General features: G+C 39.6%; 7 non-coding genes across 7 annotated transcripts; all 7 read right to left on the bottom strand.

Annotated features, from left to right (window-relative positions):
- Positions 1 to 900: 900 nt before the first annotated feature.
- On the bottom strand, positions 901 to 982 carry TRNAL-AAG (transfer RNA leucine (anticodon AAG)). The gene has a single exon. It is a non-coding gene; the product is annotated as a tRNA-Leu (tRNA).
- A 505-nt stretch (positions 983 to 1,487) lies between these two features.
- Positions 1,488 to 1,569, bottom strand: TRNAS-GCU (transfer RNA serine (anticodon GCU)). The gene has a single exon. It is a non-coding gene; the product is annotated as a tRNA-Ser (tRNA).
- A 4,656-nt stretch (positions 1,570 to 6,225) lies between these two features.
- TRNAL-AAG (transfer RNA leucine (anticodon AAG)) lies at positions 6,226 to 6,307 on the bottom strand. The gene has a single exon. It is a non-coding gene; the product is annotated as a tRNA-Leu (tRNA).
- A 505-nt stretch (positions 6,308 to 6,812) lies between these two features.
- Positions 6,813 to 6,894, bottom strand: TRNAS-GCU (transfer RNA serine (anticodon GCU)). Its single transcript has one exon. It is a non-coding gene; the product is annotated as a tRNA-Ser (tRNA).
- A 4,653-nt stretch (positions 6,895 to 11,547) lies between these two features.
- TRNAL-AAG (transfer RNA leucine (anticodon AAG)) lies at positions 11,548 to 11,629 on the bottom strand. Its single transcript has one exon. It is a non-coding gene; the product is annotated as a tRNA-Leu (tRNA).
- A 505-nt stretch (positions 11,630 to 12,134) lies between these two features.
- TRNAS-GCU (transfer RNA serine (anticodon GCU)) lies at positions 12,135 to 12,216 on the bottom strand. Its single transcript has one exon. It is a non-coding gene; the product is annotated as a tRNA-Ser (tRNA).
- A 5,232-nt stretch (positions 12,217 to 17,448) lies between these two features.
- TRNAS-ACU (transfer RNA serine (anticodon ACU)) lies at positions 17,449 to 17,530 on the bottom strand. The gene has a single exon. It is a non-coding gene; the product is annotated as a tRNA-Ser (tRNA).
- Between the last annotated feature and the right edge of the window lie 3,364 nt (positions 17,531 to 20,894).

Raw genomic sequence — 20,894 nt, 5'->3', positions numbered from 1 at the left:
GGAATCTGTGTACACACAAAACAATCTTTTGCATCCATTGTGTCAACATACTCAGTCAGCAAGCGATAGAACACATCAGTGGATAGTTCCCCTTTCGAGTTAGTTCCCTCATGCAAGTATCTTGTATCCAGCTCAAACCTCTCCCAGGCTGTTAGTGCAGTGGTAGTCTCAGGAATTGTAGCATTGTTAGTCCCACTTTTATCCATTAGTGTCATACTCACAACCACGACCCAAATGAATATTTATTACATGAACCTTTTTTGCAAAAGTATTTGGTTCAAGTAAACTTAAAGTGTTGGGATTCAAGCCCACGGCTCCAGAGAGACTGGAGCCTAAATCTAGCCAGTTTAGCCTGCTCAGCCACACTACCTCACATCTACAAGCTCACAACTATAGTAACTTGGCCAAACACTGTGGACACCTGCTGTGGTGACCTGGCTATGCAGGGTAACGCAGCATTCACCGACAGTTGAGCGAGTTACAGGTGAAAAGCAAAGTATAATAACTGTCTGCATATAATATATGTCTTTCCTTATTTATTCTTCTTCCCCATTGTATGTTTGCTCTCTGCTTTAGAAATGCGAGCTGTCATCACTGCAAGGAAACGTATCACACAGCGTTCTACTGTTTACACTCACTGAACTTTCAGCATCACAGTGACCCCTCTCGTCGCCTCTATAGTTAGACTTCAAGACAGCTGGTTTGTTTACCGATACAATTCTTGTCACTTTAGGTTGTGGTTTTTTAAAATAAGAAGGCTCGGTCCCACTGTCTGGCTACCCTTATATATATACGTCACCACTTTACATAGTCTCACCTCTCGCTATGTGGATCGTAGGTGCAGAAGGCAGAGAGTGAGACACTGATGCAGACAAAATACGTTTGTGAGTTGAAAAATACTGGCAGCGGTGGGATTCAAACCCACGCCTCCAAAGAGACTGGAGACTTAATCCAGCACCTTAGACCACTCAGCCACACTACCCTGTGCAAACCTGTTTCTGTAAGCTTTCTGAAGTGAGATGTTCTGTTGTATAGGGGAGTTGGAGAATAAGGGTGTATAGCTTGTGAAGTGATCCTAGGAAAGTCAACGCCAACAGCAGCAGGCACGTGATACATTCAGTAGGTCAGGATTGGTCCCGGGCCATGGGAGGTGTCAGGGAGCGCCGGTCCTGAGAGTCCGTAGGAAGACAACCCTTACATTGGCGTCCCGCACGCGCTGCTTCTCTTTCTTTAAGGATAAGGAATCAAACTATCTACATCCCTCAACTTACCAACCCTCCGCCTCAGGAAAGATATTGTGATTCATGAGCAGAACCCGGCTGGCGCTGTTTACAGTAATGTCTAAGCACAGTACTCAACTGAGCGGTGTTTCCAAACTGAGCCGTTGTACTGCCGGAAATACCATGGGATATGTCATTTAACTTTCACATAAAATAGGGTTAACCCAGCCCTACCACATACTAAAAACTAAAGACAGAACAATAAACCAATGAGGATGGGATTCGAACCCACGCGTGCAGAGCACAATGGATTAGCAGTCCATCGCCTTAACCACTCTGCAACCTCGTCTTCAAAACACCATGTTTCAGGAGTACAAAATATGGTAGCCAAAATGTGTTCTATTTGGTGATAGTTGTCTAAACATAATAAAGAGCATATATTTACAGATTGTTATGGTAACTTGTTGTCTTCAGCTTTGCTCTATACAACCTTGTTGTCCATCCCTACTTCAGCTTGAATTTATATGTTAAATGTAATGTAATCATGAAAATTACACTTTCCAAACGTGTTCTATTCATATGTGATGTACTATCACACTACCCTCAAATGAGCTAAGATTGCTTTAATTCAGTTGTACGTGGATTTAAAGTGCAATATCATACAAATATTGTACTGGTATGGCGCTTTCGAGTCTCCAGCTGTCAGTTATTGGTGGTGTGCTTACATGTCAACATTAGACTGCAAATAGTACACAATTAAGGAAAACTGCCTTCCCATTTAATGTGCATCGTTCTGCAAAAAGTTTTAAGTAGGAGAAAGTAAAACTTAGTTTATAAAACCACCTAAACTGGGAGTATTGCCGCTACAGCTATGACACTTCAGTTTAAAAACGTACGTGCATCAACAAGAAATATTTTTGCGCTAAATAAATTGCTGTCCGACTACTCACGTAATGCATAAAACTGAGGCAGTCGTAATTACAATACATTGAAGTAATATTTTGGTAGTTTTTGTTGACGATGACTCCGCAGCAAGCGATCAGATTACTTTTTATTAGTGAAGGCGCGTCAGAGCCTTGATAAGTAAACTTACAAGGAGACACGCCTAGGTCGATGAACCTTTTAGACCAGGTTCGGGGACTTCCCAGTACGAGATGTCTTTTGGCATGACAAATCAATAGATCAATATCTCAACAACAATCGCAATAAATAATCAGCATGCTAATCAATAACCTTTAATGAGAGTTAATAAAGTGAACACACAATGATCTTTCAGTCATGAATAACCACACCAATTTAGTTAAGTGTTAGGATATTTATTTCCCTACTGGTTACAATCTAAAGTCATTTCTGTTAATCTCATCAGCAATTCATCTCATTAGTAACTCTTCAGATTTGCAATTAGAAACGCAATTAATCAATGCATAGAGAATATTCACTCAGTATTAACACATAATTATTAAGAAGCAACTTAGCAAAGTCTCAATAGTGCATGGTTCAACAAAGCAAGAACTCAGTCATTTGTCTATTTGCGTCAGATTTTAGTGAACACCTTAAATAACCTCGTATTAGCATCAGCATGTTGGGCTTCATGCAAAACAATTTAGCAAACACAAATTTGGAAAACATCTAACTATGGCCTCTATCAAAGAGCAGTTGGTACCTAGAAAGAAAAGGCAAACAGACAATTACAATTTTCATCAGATAGTTACCCATCCAACGGATCAGCAAACAGCGTCAGTCTTCGTCCTCGGGACATCAGTCGTTTGCATCATCAGCAAAGAAAGGACAGGGCAAAGTATCAGTATGGCATAGCTAAGGAACAAGAACTTACCTCATATAGAGGAGAAGTAAGTATCAGGTAAGGAATAAGTAAAGGGTGGTTTAGAGTAACAGGGCGAACAAACGGCAAAGTCTCAAACGAAATGGCCTAAATGGCTCAGTAGAATGGCAAAGAATGGCTTGGAGTGGAATGTCCAATAAATGCCTGATTTCTCCTCGGGTCATGTGGTTAAATCAAAACTGTCTAATTTACTCCTAATTCCTCAATGGATAATCATTGGTGCATCGCCATCTCTGTCCAATAATCTTCACCAGAGTTTTACACAAACCACAGTTCTCATGTCGTTGATTGGCCCCTGTTATTGACGTTTTCATCGGTTGGAATGTCAGGTAAGAAAAGTTACATTTTACGCTACAGTCAGTAGTTCCATTGTTTTCTCCTACTCCAGGCAGCCTTGCACCTGTTACAAATTACACTGTTGCATTCAGCAAGAATGTCTCCTTGAGCAAGTAGGGTCCCATGAGAAAAGAATTTACTACAGCTACACACATCTCTAGCTTCTGGGAAAGTACAGTTTCATGTCCTTCAGGAAAATAGCACATTGCACGTTAGAAAAAGACAGTTTAATATGAGACCAGGCAGCTAGGCACAGACCTTCGCTAAACTAAGGCCTACTGCTTAATGAACAAACTCCTAATACATAACTCCAATTTTGATATGTTAATACAAATTAAAAACATTAGTACATAACTAATTCAGCATTAATAACTTTCATTAGTCTTCGTATACATTGGTAGCCACTCCCCGTGGGCACATTTCAAACGTGTGCATTATTTCTACGTTAACACATTTTTTATGCAGCTTCATTACACAATATATTGTAAGCTTTTCATGTTAATATTAATTTTAAAAGACACACTCCAGCAATCCCTCCTCTGATGACTCTTGTCATCACACAAATCTTCCCTACTAATTTTACATACTAAAATTCCCTCATATCAATCTCTTCCCTTCTTGGTTTCCCCTTTGATCTTGCCCTGAATAATTTTTCCCTTTGTTTTTCTTCCCTCCTCCTATTATTTTTCGCCTTCTCCAATTTTATTCTTTTACTAATTTTACATGCCACCCATGATCCAAATAAGCAATCTATAAGAATCAATATCCCCTGTATTATTTTAGACAATATCCCATGCCAAATGTTACTAATCCAATTTCCCACTTAAGCAAATCCTTTCCCAACCTTTTTCCAAACACCTGGTTCTTTCAAATCCTTCAAGTCCGTACTATCCCTAGTCCAGTTAGTAAGCATACTTCTAATCTCATTACTATTATCTGGTATGTAAGCGCAACAATTACACCCATTGAGCAATCTACAAACTCTGCCATTTTTCACTAAAAGAATGTCTAAAGCAAGCCTGTTTTGAAGAGTCATAGCCCCCTCCGCAGCAAGTTCAGTATCCATCAGGAGTATAGCCCCTGAAAAGTGTGTCAGCATGTTATCCTCAATAGTAGACAACTTTTGAATCTTTATGGAGTTCATAATAACTCCCACTGAAGAAATTATCGTCCCAAATATGTCTCCTACTACACCAGCTACAGTCTCTTTCTTATGTCTAGTACGATGTAATTCAGACAATTTTGGTAACCTTTTCAAATCGTCAAGTTGATATATCTTTGGGAAAACTATCCCCAAATAACATGTCCCATACTATCCCTTTGGAAGACGGTAATAAGCATTAAGTCCACATATATAATCAATCCCGGGGATTGCTGGATCCTGTCCATTTAACATGAACGTCCATTTACTCTGAAACAAAAACACACGCTTACATTCACTCATTCCCACAAACACATTGTCATAGTATGATTTGGTCTTGGATATGCAAAGCTTTCCTACATGTAGTGCGTCTAAAGCTAACTTCCCTTGTTCTCTAATTGCACTATAACCGTCACTACTAGCAAAGGCCCGTTGCTGTAATCCTTTCTCTAGTTTACCCTTCAATGCCCTTCTTCTCTCTTCCGTGTGATCTAAAAAGCTTTTCTCTACAGGTGTAAGCAAACATGTCAAATTATTGTGGTGTGCATAAGATGTACTAATTGTTAATGTCGCCTGAAAGACTCCTTTAACTAACTTTATGCTATAGTACTTAGCTACCCCACTCACATCCTCTATGATAGGCACATTAGAAAACACAAGATCATGATTTGAGTAAAAATATTGAATCTCTTCCTGGTTATAGAATCTTGTTGGTAACAGACTACAACGTATCCCATATGTTAATGACAGTCTATGATAGGTAACCCCCTCTTGTACCGAAACAGGAATCTGTGTACACACAAAACAATCTTTTGCATCCATTGTGTCAACATACTCACTCAGCAAGCAATAGAAAACATCAGTGGATAGTTCCCCTTTCGAGTTAGTTCCCTCATGCAAGTATCTTGTATCCAGCTCAAACCTCTCCCAGGCTGTTAGTGCAGTGGTAGTCTCAGGAATTGTAGCATTGTTAGTCCCACTTTTATCCATTAGTGTCATACTCACAACCACGACCCTAATGAACATTTATTACATGAACCTTTTTTGCAAAAGTATTTGGTTCAAGTAAACTTTAAGTGTTGGGATTCAAGCCCACGGCTCCAGAGAGACTGGAGCCTAAATCTAGCCAGTTTTAGCCTGCTCAGCCACACTACCTCACATCTACAAGCTCACAACTATAGTAACTTGGCCAAACACTGTGGACACCCGCTGTGGTGACCTGGCTATGCAGGGTAACGCAGCATTCACCGACAGTTGAGCGAGTTACAGGTGAAAAGCAAAGTATAATAACTGTCTGCATATAATATATGTTTTACCTTATTTATTCTTCTTCCCCATTGTATGTTTGCTCTCTGCTTTAGAACCGCGAGCTGTCATCACTGCAAGGAAACGTATCACACAACGTTCTACTGTTTACACTCACTGAACTTTCAGCATCACAGTGACCCCTCTCGTCGCCTCTATAGTTAGACTTCAAGACAGCTGGTTTGTTTACCGATACAATTCTTGTCACCTTAGGTTGTGGTTTTTTAAAATAAGAAGGCTCGGTCCCACTGTCTGGCTACCCTTATATATATACGTCACCACTTTACATAGTCTAACCTCTCGCTATGTGGATCGTAGGTGCAGAAGGCAGAGAGTGAGACACTGATGCAGACAAAATACGTTTGTGAGTTGAAAAATACTGGCAGCGGTGGGATTCGAACCCACGCCTCCAAAGAGACTGGAGCCTTAATCCAGCGCCTTAGACCGCTCGGCCACACTACCCTGTGCAAACCTGTTTCTGTAAGCTTTCTGAAGTGAGATGTTCTGTTGTATAGGGGAGTTGGAGAATAAGGGTGTTCAGCCTGTGAAGTGATCCTAGGAAAGTCAACGCCAGCAGCAGCAGGCACGTGATACATTCAGTCGGTCAGGATTGGCCCCGGGCCATGGGAGGTGTCAGGGAGCGCCAGTCCTAAGAGTCCGTAGGAAGACAACCCTTACATTGGCGTCCCGCACGCGCTGCTTCTCTTTCTTTAAGGATAAGGAATCAAACTATCTACGTCCCTCAACTTACCAACCCTCCGCCTCAGGAAAGATTTTGTGATTCATGAGCAGAACCCGGCTGGCGCTGTTTACAATAATGCCTAAGCACAGTACTCAACTGAGCGGTGTTTCCAAACTGAGCCGTTGTACTGCCGGAAATACCATGGGATATGTCATTTAACTTTCACATAAAATAGGGTTAACCCAGCCCTACCACATACTAAAATCTAAAGACGGAACAATAAAACGACGAGGATGGGATTCGAACCCACGCGCGCAGAGCACAAAGGATTAGCAGTCCATCGCCTTAACGACTCGGCCACCTCGTCTTCAAAACACCATGTTTCAGGAGTACAAAATATGGTAGCCAAAATGTGTTCTATTAGGTGATAGTTGTCTAAACATAATTAAGAGCATATATTGACAGATTGTTATGGTAACTTGTTGTCTTCAGCTTTGCTCTATACGACCTTGTTGTCCATCCCTACTTCAGCTTGAATTTATATGTTAAACGTAATGTAGTCATGAAAATTACATTTTCCAAACGTGTTCTATCCATATGTGATGTACTATCACACTACCCTCAAGTGAGCTAAGATTGCTTTAATTCATTTGTACGTGGATTTAAAGTGCAATATCATACAAATATTGTACTGGTATGGCGCTTTCGAGTCTCTAGGTGTCAGTTATTGGTGGTGTGCTTACATGTCAACATTAGGCTGCAAATAGTACACAATTAAGGAAAACTGCCTTCCCATTTAATGTGCATTGTTCTGCAAAAAGTTTTAAGTAGGAGAAAGTAAAACTTAGTTTATAAAACCACCTAAACTGGGAGTATTGCCGCTACAGCTATGACACTTCAGTTTAAAAACGTACGTGCATCAACAAGAAATATTTTTGCGCTAAATAAATTGCTGTCCGACTACTCACGTAATGCATAAAACTGAGGCAGTCGTAATTACAATACATTGAAGTAATATTTTGGTAGTTTTTGTTGACGATGACTCCGCAGCAAGCGATCAGATTACTTTTTATTAGTGAAGGCGCGTCAGAGCCTTGATAATAAACTTACAAGGAGACACGCCTAGGTCGATGAACCTTTTAGACCAGGTTCGGGGACTTCCCTGTACGAGATGCCTTTTGGCATCACAAATCAATAGATCAATATCTCAACAAAAATCGCAATAACTAATCAGCATGCTAATCAATAACCTTTAATGAGAGTCAATAAAGTGAACACACCATGATCTTTCAGTCATGAATAACCACACCAATTTAGTTAAGTGTTAGGATATTTATTTCCCTACTGGTTACAATCTAAAGTCATTTCTGTTCATCTCATCAGCAATTCATCTCATTAGTAACTCTTCAGATTTGCAATTAGAAACGCAATTAATCAATGCATAGAGAATATTCACTCAGTATTAACACATAATTATTAAGAAGCAACTTAGCAAATTCTCAGTAGTGCATGGTTCAACAAAGCAAGAACTCAGTCATTTGTCTATTTGCGTCAGATTTTAGTGAACACCTTAAATAACCTCGTATTAGCATCAGCATGTTGGGCTTCATGCAAAACAATTTAGCAAACACAAATTTGAAAAACATCTAACTATGGCCTCTATCAAAGAGCAGTTGGTACCTAGAAAGAAAAGGCAAACAGACAATTACAATTTTCATCAGATAGTTACCCATCCAACGGATCAGCAAACAGCGTCAGTCTTCGTCCTCGGGACATCAGTCGTTTGCATCATCAGCAAAGAAAGGACAGGGCAAAGTATCAGTATGGCATAGCTAAGGAACAAGAACTTCCCTCATATAGAGGAGAAGTAAGTATCAGGTAAGGAATAAGTAAAGGGTGGTTTAGAGTAACAGGGCGAACAAACGGCAAAGTCTCAAACGAAATGGCCTAAATGGCTCAGTAGAATGGCAAAGAATGGCTTGGAGTGGAATGTCCAATAAATGCCTTATTTCTCCTCGGGTCATGTGGTTAAATCAAAACTGTCTAATTTACTCCTAATTCCTCAATGGATAATCATTGGTGCATCGCCATCTCTGTCCAATAATCTTCACCAGAGTTTTACACAAACCACAGTTCTCATGTCGTTGATTGGCCCATGTTATTGACGTTTTCATCGGTTGGAATGTCAGGTGAGAAAAGTTACATTTTACGCTACAGTCAGTAGTTCCATTGTTTTCTCCTACTCCAGGCAGCCTTGCACCTGTTACAAATTACACTGTTGCATTCAGCAAGAATGTCTCCTTGAGCAAGTGGGGTCCCATGAGAAAGAATTTACTACAGCTACACACATCTCTAGCTTCTGGGAAAGTACAGTTTCATGTCCTTCAGGAAAATAGCACATTGCACGTTAGAAAAAGACAGTTTAATATGAGACCAGGCAGCTAGGCACAGACCTTCGCTAAACTAAGACCTACTGCTTAATTAACAAACTCCTAATACATAACTCCAATTTTGATATGTTAATACAAATTAAAAACATTAGTACATAATTAATTCAGCATTAATAACTTTCATTAGTCTTCGTATACATTGGTAGCCACTCCCCGTGGGCACATTTCAAACGTGTGCATTATTTCTACGTTAACACATTTTTTATGCAGCTTCATTACACAATATATTGTAAGCTTTTCATGTTAATATTAATTTTAAAAGACACACTCCAGCAATCCCTCCTCTGATGACTCTTGTCATCACACAAATCTTCCCTACTAATTTTACATACTAAAATTCCCTCATATCAATCTCTTCCCTTCTTGGTTTCCCCTTTGATCTTGCCCTGAATAATTTTTCCCTTTGTTTTTCTTCCCTCCTCCTATTATTTTTCGCCATCTTCAATTTTATTCTTTTACTAATTTTACATGCCACCCATGATCCAAATAAGCAATCTATAACAATCAATATCCCCTGTATTATTTTAGACAATATTCCATGCCAAATGTTACTAATCCAATTTCCCACTGAAGCAAATCCTTTCCCAACCTTTTTCCAAACACCTGGTTCTTTCAAATCCTTCAAGTCCGTACTATCCCTAGTCAAGTTAGTAAGCATACTTCTAATCTCATTACTATTATCTGGTATGTAAGCGCAACAATTACACCCATTGAGCAATCTACAAACTCTGCCATTTTTCACTAAAAGAATGTCTAAAGCAAGCCTGTTTTGAAGAGTCATAGCCCCCTCCGCAGCAAGTTCAGTATCCATCAGGAGTATAGCCCCTGAAAAGTTTGTCAGCATGTTATCCTCAATAGTAGACAACTTTTGAATCTTTATGGAGTTCATAATAACTCCCACTGAAGAAATTATCGTCCCAAATATGTCTCCTACTACACCAGCAGCAGTCTCTTTCTTATGTCTAGTACGATGTAATTCAGACAATTTTGGTAAGCTTTTCAAATCGTCAAGTTGATATATCTTTGGGAAAACTATCCCCAAATAACATGTCCCATACTATCCCTTTGGAAGACGGTAATAAGCATTAAGTCCACATATATAATAAATCCCGGGGATTGCTGGATCCTGTCCATTTAACATGAACGTCCATTTACTCTGAAACAAAAACACACGCTTACATTCACTCATTCTCACAAACACATTGTCATAGTATGATTTGGTCTTGGATATGCAAAGCTTTCCTACATGTAGTGCGTCTAAAGCTAACTTCCCTTGTTCTCTAATTGCACTATAACCGTCACTACTAGCAAAGGCCCGTTGCTGTAATCCTTTCTCTAGTTTACCCTTCAATGCCCTTCTTCTCTCTTCCGTGTGATCTAAAAAGCTTTTCTCTACAGGTGTAAGCAAACATGTCAAATTATTGTGGTGTGCATAAGATGTACTAATTGTTAATGTCGCCTGAAAGAATCCTTTAACTAACTTTATGCTATAGTACTTAGCTACCCCACTCACATCCTCTATGATAGGCACATTAGAAAACACAAGATCATGATTTGAGTAAAAATATTGAATCTCTTCCTGGTTATAGAATCTTGTTAGTAACAGACTACAACGTATCCCATATGTTAATGACAGTCTATGATAAGTAACCCCCTCTTGTACCGAAACAGGAATCTGTGTACACACAAAACAATCTTTTGCATCCATTGTGTCAACATACTCAATCAGCAAGCGATTGAAAACATCAGTGGATAGTTCCCCTTTCGAGTTAGTTCCCTCATGCAAGTATCTTGTATCCAGCTCAAACCTCTCCCAGGCTGTTAGTGCAGTGGTAGTCTCAGGAATGGTAGCATTGTTAGTCCCACTTTTATCCATTAGTGTCATACTCACAACCACGACCCTAATGAATATTTATTACATGAACCTTTTTTGCAAAAGTATTTGGTTCAAGTAAACTTAAAGTGTTGGGATTCAAGCCCACGGCTCCAAAGAGACTGGAGCCTAAATCTAGCCAGTTTAGCCTGCTCAGCCACGCTACCTCACATCTACAAGCTCACAACTATAGTAACTTGGCCAAACACTGTGGACACCCGCTGTGGTGACCTGGCTATGCAGGGTAACGCAGCATTCACCGACAGTTGAGCGAGTTACAGGTGAAAAGCAAAGTATAATAACTGTCTGCATATAATATATGTCTTTCCTTATTTATTCTTCTTCCCCATTGTATGTTTGCTCTCTGCTTTAGAAACGCGAGCTGTCATCACTGCAAGGAAACGTATCACACAGCGTTCTACTGTTTACACTCACTGAACTTTCAGCATCACAGTGACCCCTCTCGTCGCCTCTATAGTTAGACTTCAAGACAGCTGGTTTGTTTACCGATACAATTCTTGTCACCTTAGGTTGTGGTTTTTTAAAATAAGAAGGCTCGGTCCCACTGTCTGGCTACCCTTATATATATACGTCACCACTTTACATAGTCTCACCTCTCGCTATGTGGATCGTAGGTGCAGAAGTCAGAGAGTGAGACACTGATGCAGACAAAATACGTTTGTGAGTTGAAAAATACTGGCAGCGGTGGGATTCAAACCCACGCCTCCAAAGAGACTGGAGCCTTAATCCAGCGCCTTAGACCGCTCGGCCACACTACCCTGTGCAAACATGTTTCTGTAAGCTTTTTGAAGTGAGATGTTCTGTTGTATAGGGGAGTTGGAGAATAAGGGTGAATAGCCTGTGAAGTGATCCTAGGAAAGTCAACGCCAACAACAGCAGGCACGTGATACATTCAGTAGGTCAGGATTGGCCCCGGGCCATGGGAGGTGTCAGGGAGCGCCAGTCCTGAGAGTCTGTAGGAAGACAACCCTTACATTGGCATCCCGCACGTGCTGCTTCTCTTTCTTTAAGGATAAGGAATCAAACTATCTACGTCCCTCAACTTACCAACCCTCCGCCTCAGGAAAGATTTTGTGATTCATGAGCAGAACCCGGCTGGCGCTGTTTATAGTAATGCCTAAGCACAGTACTCAACTGAGCGGTGTTTCCAAACTGAGCCGTTGTACTGCCGGAAATACCATGGGATATGTCATTTAACTTTCACATAAAATAGGGTTAACCCAGCCCTACCACATACTAAAAACTAAAGACGGAACAATAAACCGACGAGGATGGGATTCGAACCCACGCGTGCAGTGCAAAATGGATTAGCAGTCCATCGGCTTAACCACTCGGCCACCTCGTCTTCAAAACACCATGTTTCAGGAGTACAAAATATGGTAGCCAAAATGTGTTCTATTAGGTGATAGTTGTCTAAACATAATAAAGAGCATATATTTACAGATTGTTATGGTAACTTGTTGTCTTCAGCTTTGCTCTATACGACCTTGTTGTCCATCCATACTTCAGCTTGAATTTATATGTTAAATGTAATGTAATCATGAAAATTACACTTTCCAAACGTGTTCTATCCATATGTGATGTACTATCACACTACCCTCAAATGAGCTAAGATTGCTTTAATTCAGTTGTACGTGGATTTAAAGTGCAATATCATACAAATATTGTACTGGTATGGCGCTTTCGAGTCTCTAGGTGTCAGTTATTGGTGGTGTGCTTACATGTCAACATTAGGCAGCAAATAGTACACAATTAAGGAAAACTGCCTTCCCATTTAATGTGCATTGTTCTGCAAAAAGTTTTAAGTAGGAGAAAGTAAAACTTAGTTTATAAAACCACCTAAACTGGGAGTATTGCCGCTACAGCTATGACACTTCAGTTTAAAAACGTACGTGCATCAACAAGAAATATTTTTGCGCTAAATAAATTGCTGTCCGACTACTCACGTAATGCATAAAACTGAGGCAGTCGTAATTACAATACATTGAAGTAATATTTTGGTAGTTTTTGTTGACGATGACTCCGCAGCAAGCGATCAGATTACTTTTTATTAGTGAAGGCGCGTCAGAGCCTTGATAAGTAAACTTACAAGGAGACACGCCTAGGTCGATGAACCTTTTAGACCAGGTTCGGGGACTTCCCAGTACGAGATGTCTTTTGGCATCACAAATCAATAGATCAATATCTCAACAACAATCGCAATAACTAATCAGCATGCTAATCAATAACCTTTAATGAGAGTCAATAAAGTGAACACACAATAATCTTTCAGTCATGAATAACCACACCAATTTAGTTAAGTGTTAGGATATTTATTTCCCTACTGGTTACAATCTAAAGTCATTTCTGTTAATCTGATCAGCAATTCATCTCATTAGTAACTCTTCAGATTTGCAATTAGAAACGCAATTAATCAATGCATAGAGAATATTCTCTCAGTATTAACACATAATTATTAAGAAGCAACTTAGCAAAGTCTCAGTAGTGTATGGTTCAACAAAGCAAGAACTCAGTCATTTGTCTATTTGCGTCAGATTTTAGTGAACACCTTAAATAACCTCATATTAGCATCAGCATGTTGGGCTTCATGCAAAACAATTTAGCAAACACAAATTTGGAAAACATCTAACTATGGCCTCTATCAAAGAGCAGTTGGTACCTAGAAAGAAAAGGCAAACAGACAATTACAATTTTCATCAGATAGTTACCCATCCAACGGATCAGCAAACAGCGTCAGTCTTCGTCCTTGGGACATCAGTCGTTTGCATCATCAGCAAAGAAAGGACAGGGCAAAGTATCAGTATGGCATAGCTAAGGAACAAGAACTTCCCTCATATAGAGGAGAAGTAAGTATCAGGTAAGGAATAAGTAAAGGGTGGTTTAGAGTAACAGGGCGAACAAACGGCAAAGTCTCAAACGAAATGGCCTAAATGGCTCAGTAGAATGGCAAAGAATGGCTTGGAGTGGAATGTCCAATAAGTGCCTGATTTCTCCTCGGGTCATGTGGTTAAATCAAAACTGTCTAATTTACTCCTAATTCCTCAATGGATAATCATTGGTGCATCGCCATCTCTGTCCAATAATCTTCACCAGAGTTTTACACAAACCACAGTTCTCATGTCGTTGATTGGCCCATGTTATTGACGTTTTCATCGGTTGGAATGTCAGGTAAGAAAAGTTACATTTTACGCTACAGTCAGTAGTTCCATTGTTTTCTCCTACTCCAGGCAGCCTTGCACCTGTTACAAATTACACTGTTGCATTCAGCAAGAATGTCTCCTTGAGCAAGTAGGGTCCCATGAGAAAGAATTTACTACAGCTACACACATCTCTAGCTTCTGGGAAAGTACAGTTTCATGTCCTTCAGGAAAATAGCACATTGCACGTTAGAAAAAGACAGTTTAATATGAGACCAGGCAGCTAGGCACAGACCTTCGCTAAACTAATGCCTACTGCTTAATGAACAAACTCCTAATACATAACTCCAATTTTGATATGTTAATACAAATTAAAAACATTAGTACATAATTAATTCAGCATTAATAACTTTCATTAGTCTTCGCATACATTGGTAGCCACTCCCCGTGGGCACATTTCAAACGTGTGCATTATTTCTACGTTAACACATTTTTTATGCAGCTTCATTACACAATATATTGTAAGCTTTTCATGTTAATATTAATTTTAAAAGACACACTCCAGCAATCCCTCCTCTGATGACTCTTGTCATCACACAAATCTTCCCTACTAATTTTACATACTAAAATTCCCTCATATCAATCTCTTCCCTTCTTGGTTTCCCCTTTGATCTTGCCCTGAATAATTTTTCCCTTTGTTTTTCTTCCCTCCTCCTATTATTTTTCGCCATCTTCAATTTTATTCTTTTACTAATTTTACATGCCACCCATGATCCAAATAAGCAATCTATAACAATCAATATCCCCTGTATTATTTTAGACAATATCCCATGCCAAATGTTACTAATCCAATTTCCCACTGAAGCAAATCCTTTCCCAACCTTTTTCCAAACACCTGGTTCTTTCAAATCCTTCAAGTCCGTACTATCCCCAGTCAAGTTAGTAAGCATACTTCTAATCTCATTACTATTATCTGGTATGTAAGCGAAACAATTACACCCATTGAGCAATCTACAAACTCTGCCATTTTTCACTAAAAGAATGTCTAAAGCAAGCCTGTTTTGAAGGGTCATAGCCCCCTCCGCAGCAAGTTCAGTATCCATCAGGAGTATAGCCCCTGAAAAGTTTGTCAGCATGTTATCCTCAAAAGTAGACAACTTTTTATTCTTTATGGAGTTCATAATAACTCTCACTGAAGAAATTATCGTCCCAAATATGTCTCCTACTACACCAGCAGCAGTCTCTTTCTTATGTCTAGTACGATGTAATTCAGACAATTTTGGTAACCTTTTCAAATCGTCAAGTTGATATATCTTTGGGAAAACTATCCCCAAATAACATGTCCCATACTATCCCTTTGGAAGACAGTGATAAGCATTAAGTCCACATATATAATAAATCCCGGGGATTGCTGGATCCTGTCCATTTAACATGAACGTCCATTTACTCTGAAACAAAAACACACGCTTACATTCACTCATTCCCACAAACACATTGTCATAGTATGATTTGGTCTTGGATATGCAAAGCTTTCCTACATGTAGTGCGTCTAAAGCTATCTTCCCTTGTTCTCTAATTGCACTATAACCGTCACTACTAGCAAAGGCCCGTTGCTGTAATCCTTTCTCTTGTTTACCCTTCAATGCCCTTCCTCTCTCTTCCGTGTGATCTAAAAAGCTTTTCTCTACAGGTGTAAGCAAACATGTCAAATTATTGTGGTGTGCATAAGATGTACTAATTGTTAATGTCGCCTGAAAAAATCCTTTAACTAACTTTATGCTATAGTACTTAGCTACCCCACTCACATCCTCTATGATAGGCACATTAGAAAACACAAGATCATGATTTGAGTAAAAATATTGAATCTCTTCCTGGTTATAGAATCTTGTTAGTAACAGACTACAATGTATCCCATATGTTAATGACAGTCTATGATAGGTAACCCCCTCTTGTACCGAAACAGGAATCTGTGTACACACAAAACAATCTTTTGCATCCATTGTGTCAACATACTCACTCAGCAAGCGATAGAAAACATCAGTGGATAGTTCCCCTTTCGAGTTAGTTCCCTCATGCAAGTATCTTGTATCCAGCTCAAACCTCTCCCAGGCTGTTAGTGCAGTGGTAGTCTCAGGAATTGTAGCATTGTTAGTCCCACTTTTATCCATTAGTGTCATACTCACAACCACGATCCTAATGAATATTTATTACATGAACCTTTTTTGCAAAAGTATTTGGTTCAAGTAAACTTAAAGTGTTGGGATTCAAGCCCACGGCTCCAGAGAGACTGGAGCCTAAATCTAGCCAGTTTAGCCTGCTCAGCCACGCTACCTCACATCTACAAGCTCACAACTATAGTAACTTGGCCAAACACTGTGGACACCCGCTGTGGTGACCTGGCTATGCAGGGTAACGCAGCATTCACGGACAGTTGAGCGAGTTACAGGTGAAAAGCAAAGTATAATAACTGTCTGCATATAATATATGTCTTTCCTTTTTTATTCTTCTTCCCCATTGTATGTTTGCTCTCTGCTTTAGAAACGCGAGCTGTCATCACTGCAAGGAAACGTATCACACAGCGTTCTACTGTTTACACTCACTGAACTTTCAGCATCACAGTGACCCCTCTTGTCGCCTCTATAGTTAGACTTCAAGACAGCTGGTTTGTTTACCGATACAATTCTTGTCACCTTAGGTTGTGGTTTTTTCAAATAAGAAGGCTCGGTCCCACTGTCTGGCTACCTTTATATATATACGTCACCACTTTACATAGTCTCACCTCTCGCTATGTGGATCGTAGGTGCAGAAGGCAGAGAGTGAGACACTGATGCAGACAAAATACGTTTGTGAGTTGAAAAAATACTGCCAGCGGTGGGGTTCGAACCCACGCCTCCATAGAGACTGGAGCCTTAATCCAGCACCTTAGAACGCTCGGCCACACTACCCTGTGCAAACCTGTTTCTGTAAGCTTTCTGAAGTGAGATGTTCTGTTGTATAGGGGAGTTGGAGAATAAGGGTGTATAGCCTGTGAAGTGATCCTAGGAAAGTCAACGCCAACAGCAGCATGCACGTGATACATTCAGTAGGTCAGGATTGGCCCCGGGTGTCAGGGAGCGCCAGTCCTGAGAGTCCGTAGGAAGACAACCCTTACATTTGCGTCCCGCACGCGCTGCTTCTCTTTCTTTAAGGATAAGGAATCAAACTATCTACGTCCCTCAACTTACAAACCCTCCGCCTCAGGAAAGATTTTGTGATTCATGAGCAGAACCCGGCTGGCGCTGTTTACAGTAATGCCTAAGCACAGTACTCAACTGAGCGGTGTTTCCAAACTGAGCCGTTGTACTGCCGGAAATACCATGGGATATGTCATTTAACTTTCACATAAAATAGGGTTAACCCAGCCCTACCACATACTAAAAACTAAAGACGGAACAATAAACCGACAAGGATGGGATTCGAACCCACACGTCCAGAGCACAATAAATTAGTAGTCCATCGCCTTAACCACTCAGCCACCTCGTCTTCAAAACACCATGTTTCAGGAGTACAAAATATGGTAGCCAAAATGTGTTCTATTAGGTGATAGTTGTCTAAACATAATAAAGAGCATATATTTACAGATTGTTATGGTAACTTGTTGTCTTCAGCTTTGCTCTATACGACCTTGTTGTCCATCCCTACTTCAGCTTGAATTTATATGTTAAATGTAATGTAATCATGAAAATTACACTTTCCAAACGTGTTCTATCCATATGTGATGTACTATCACACTACCCTCAAATGAGCTAAGATTGCTTTAATTCAGTTGTACGTGGATTTAAAGTGCAATATCATACAAATATTGTACTGGTATGGCGCTTTCGAGTCTCTAGGTGTCAGTTATTGGTGGTGTGCTTACATGTCAACATTAGGCAGCAAATAGTACACAATTAAGGAAAACTGCTTTCCCATTTAATGTGCATTGTTTTGCAAAAAGTTTTAAGTAGGAGAAAGTAAAACTTAGTTTATAAAACCACCTAAACTGGGAGTATTGCCGCTACAGCTATGACACTTCAGTTTAAAAACGTACGTGCATCAACAAGAAATATTTTTTGCGCTAAATAAATTGCTGTCCGACTACTCACGTAATGCATAAAACTGAGGCAGTCGTAATTACAATACATTGAAGTAATATTTTGGTAGTTTTTGTTGACGATGACTCCGCAGCAAGCGATCAGATTACTTTTTATTAGTGAAGGCGCGTCAGAGCCTTGATAAGTAAACTTACAAGGAGACACGCCTAGGTCGATGAACCTTTTAGACCAGGTTCGGGGACTTCCCAGTACGAGATGTCTTTTGGCATCACAAATCAATAGATCAATATCTCAACAACAATTGCAATAACTAATCAGCATGCTAATCAATAACCTTTAATGAGAGTAAATAAAGTGAACACACCATGATCTTTCAGTCATGAATAACCACACCAATTTAGTTAAGTGTTAGGATATTTATTTCCCTACTGGTTACAATCTAAAGTCATTTCTGTTAATCTCATCAGCAATTCATCTCATTAGTAACTCTTCAGATTTGCAATTAGAAACGCAATTAATCAATGCATAGAGAATATTCACTCAGTATTAACACATAATTATTAAGAAGCAACTTAGCAAAGTCTCAGTAGTGCATGGTTCAACAAAGCAAGAAATCAGTCATTTGTCTATTTGCGTCAGATTTTAGTGAACACCTTAAATAACCTCGTATTAGCATCAGCATGTTGGGCTTCATGCAAAACAATTAAGCAAACACAAATTTGGAAAACATCTAACTATGGCCTCTATCAAAGAGCGTTGGTACCTAGAAAGAGAAGGCAAACAGACAATTACAATTTTCATCAGATAGTTACCCATCCAATGGATCAGCAAACAGCGTCAGTCTTCGTCCTCGGGACATCAGTCGTTTGCATCATCAGCAAAGAAAGGACAGGGCAAAGTATCAGTATGGCATAGCTAAGGAACAAGAACTTCCCTCATATAGAGGAGAAGTAAGTATCAGGTAAGGAATAAGTAAAGGGTGGTTTAGAGTAACAGGGCGAACAAACGGCAAAGTCTCAAACGAAATGGCCTAAATGGCTCAGTAGAATGGCAAAGAATGGCTTGGAGTGGAATGTCCAATAAATGCCTGATTTCTCCTCGGGTCATGTGGTTAAATCAAAACTGTCTAATTTACTCCTAATTCCTCAATGGATAATCATTGGTGCATCGCCATCTCTGTCCAATAATCTTCACCAGAGTTTTACACAAACCACAGTTCTCATGTCGTTGATTGGCCCATGTTATTGACGTTTTCATCCGTTGGAATGTCAGGTGAGAAAAGTTACATTTTACGCTACAGTCAGCAGTTCCATTGTTTTCTCCTACTCCAGGCAGCCTTGCACCTGTTACAAATTACATTGTTGCATTCAGCAAGAATGTCTCCTTGAGCAAGTAGGGTCCCACGAGAAAGAATTTACTACAGCTACACACATCTCTAGCTTCTGGGAAAGTACAGTTTCATGTCCTTCAGGAAAATAGCACATTGCACGTTAGAAAAAGACAGTTTAATATGAGACCAGGCAGCTAGGCACAGACCTTCGCTAAACTAAGGCCTACTGCTTAATGAACAAACTCCTAATACATAACTCCAATTTTGATATGTTAATACAAATTAAAAACATTAGTACATAATTAATTCAGCATTAATAACTTTCATTAGTCTTCGTATACATTGGTAGCCACTCCCCGTGGGCACATTTCAAACGTGTGCATTATTTCTACGTTAACACATTTTTTATGCAGCTTCATTACACAATATATTGTAAGCTTTTCATGCTAATATTAATTTTAAAAGACACACTCCAGCAATCCCTCCTCTGATGACTCTTGTCATCACACAAATCTTCCCTACTAATTTTACATACTAAAATTCCCTCATATCAATCTCTTCCCTTCTTGGTTTCCCCTTTGATCTTGCCCTGAATAATTTTTCCCTTTGTTTTTCTTCTCTCCTCCTATTATTTTTCGCCATCTTCAATTTTATTCTTTTACTAATTTTACATGCCAGCCATGATCCAAATAAGCAATCTATAACAATCAATATCCCCTGTATTATTTTAGACAATATCCCATGCCAAATGTTACTAATCCAATTTCCCACTGAAGCAAATCCTTTCCCAACCTTTTTCCAAACACTTGGTTCTTTCAAATCCTTCAAGTCCGTACTATCCCTAGTCAAGTTAGTAAGCATACTTCTAATCTCATTACTATTATCTGGTATGAAAGCGCAACAATGACACCCATTGAGCAATCTACAAACTCTGCCATTTTTCGCTAAAAGAATGTCTAAAGCAAGCCTGTTTTGAAGAGTCATAGCCCCCTCCGCAGCAAGTTCAGTATCCATCAGGAGTATAGCCCCTGAAAAGTTTGTCAGCATGTTATCCTCAATAGTAGACAACTTTTGAATCTTTATGGAGTTCATAATAACTCCCACTGAAGAAATTATCGTCCCAAATATGTCTCCTACTACACCAGCAGCAGTCTCTTTCTTATGTCTAGTACAATGTAATTCAGACAATTTTGGTAACCTTTTCAAATCGTCAAGTTGATATATCTTTGGGAAAACTATCCCCAAATAACATGTCCCATACTATCCCTTTGGAAGACGGTAATAAGCATTAAGTCCACATATATAATAAATCCCGGGGATTGCTGGATCCTGTCCATTTAACATGAACGTCCATTTACTCTGAAACAAAAACAAACGCTTACATTCACTCATTCCCACAAACACATTGTCATAGTATGATTTGGTCTTGGATATGCAAAGCTTTCCTACATGTAGTGCGTCTAAAGCTAACTTCCCTTGTTCT

This window comes from Pleurodeles waltl, chromosome 12 (genome assembly GCF_031143425.1).
Source record: "Pleurodeles waltl isolate 20211129_DDA chromosome 12, aPleWal1.hap1.20221129, whole genome shotgun sequence".
NCBI lineage: Eukaryota > Metazoa > Chordata > Amphibia > Caudata > Salamandridae > Pleurodeles > Pleurodeles waltl.
The sequence above is the reverse complement of the archived record's forward strand: the minus strand, read 5'-3'. Positions and strand labels throughout refer to the sequence as shown.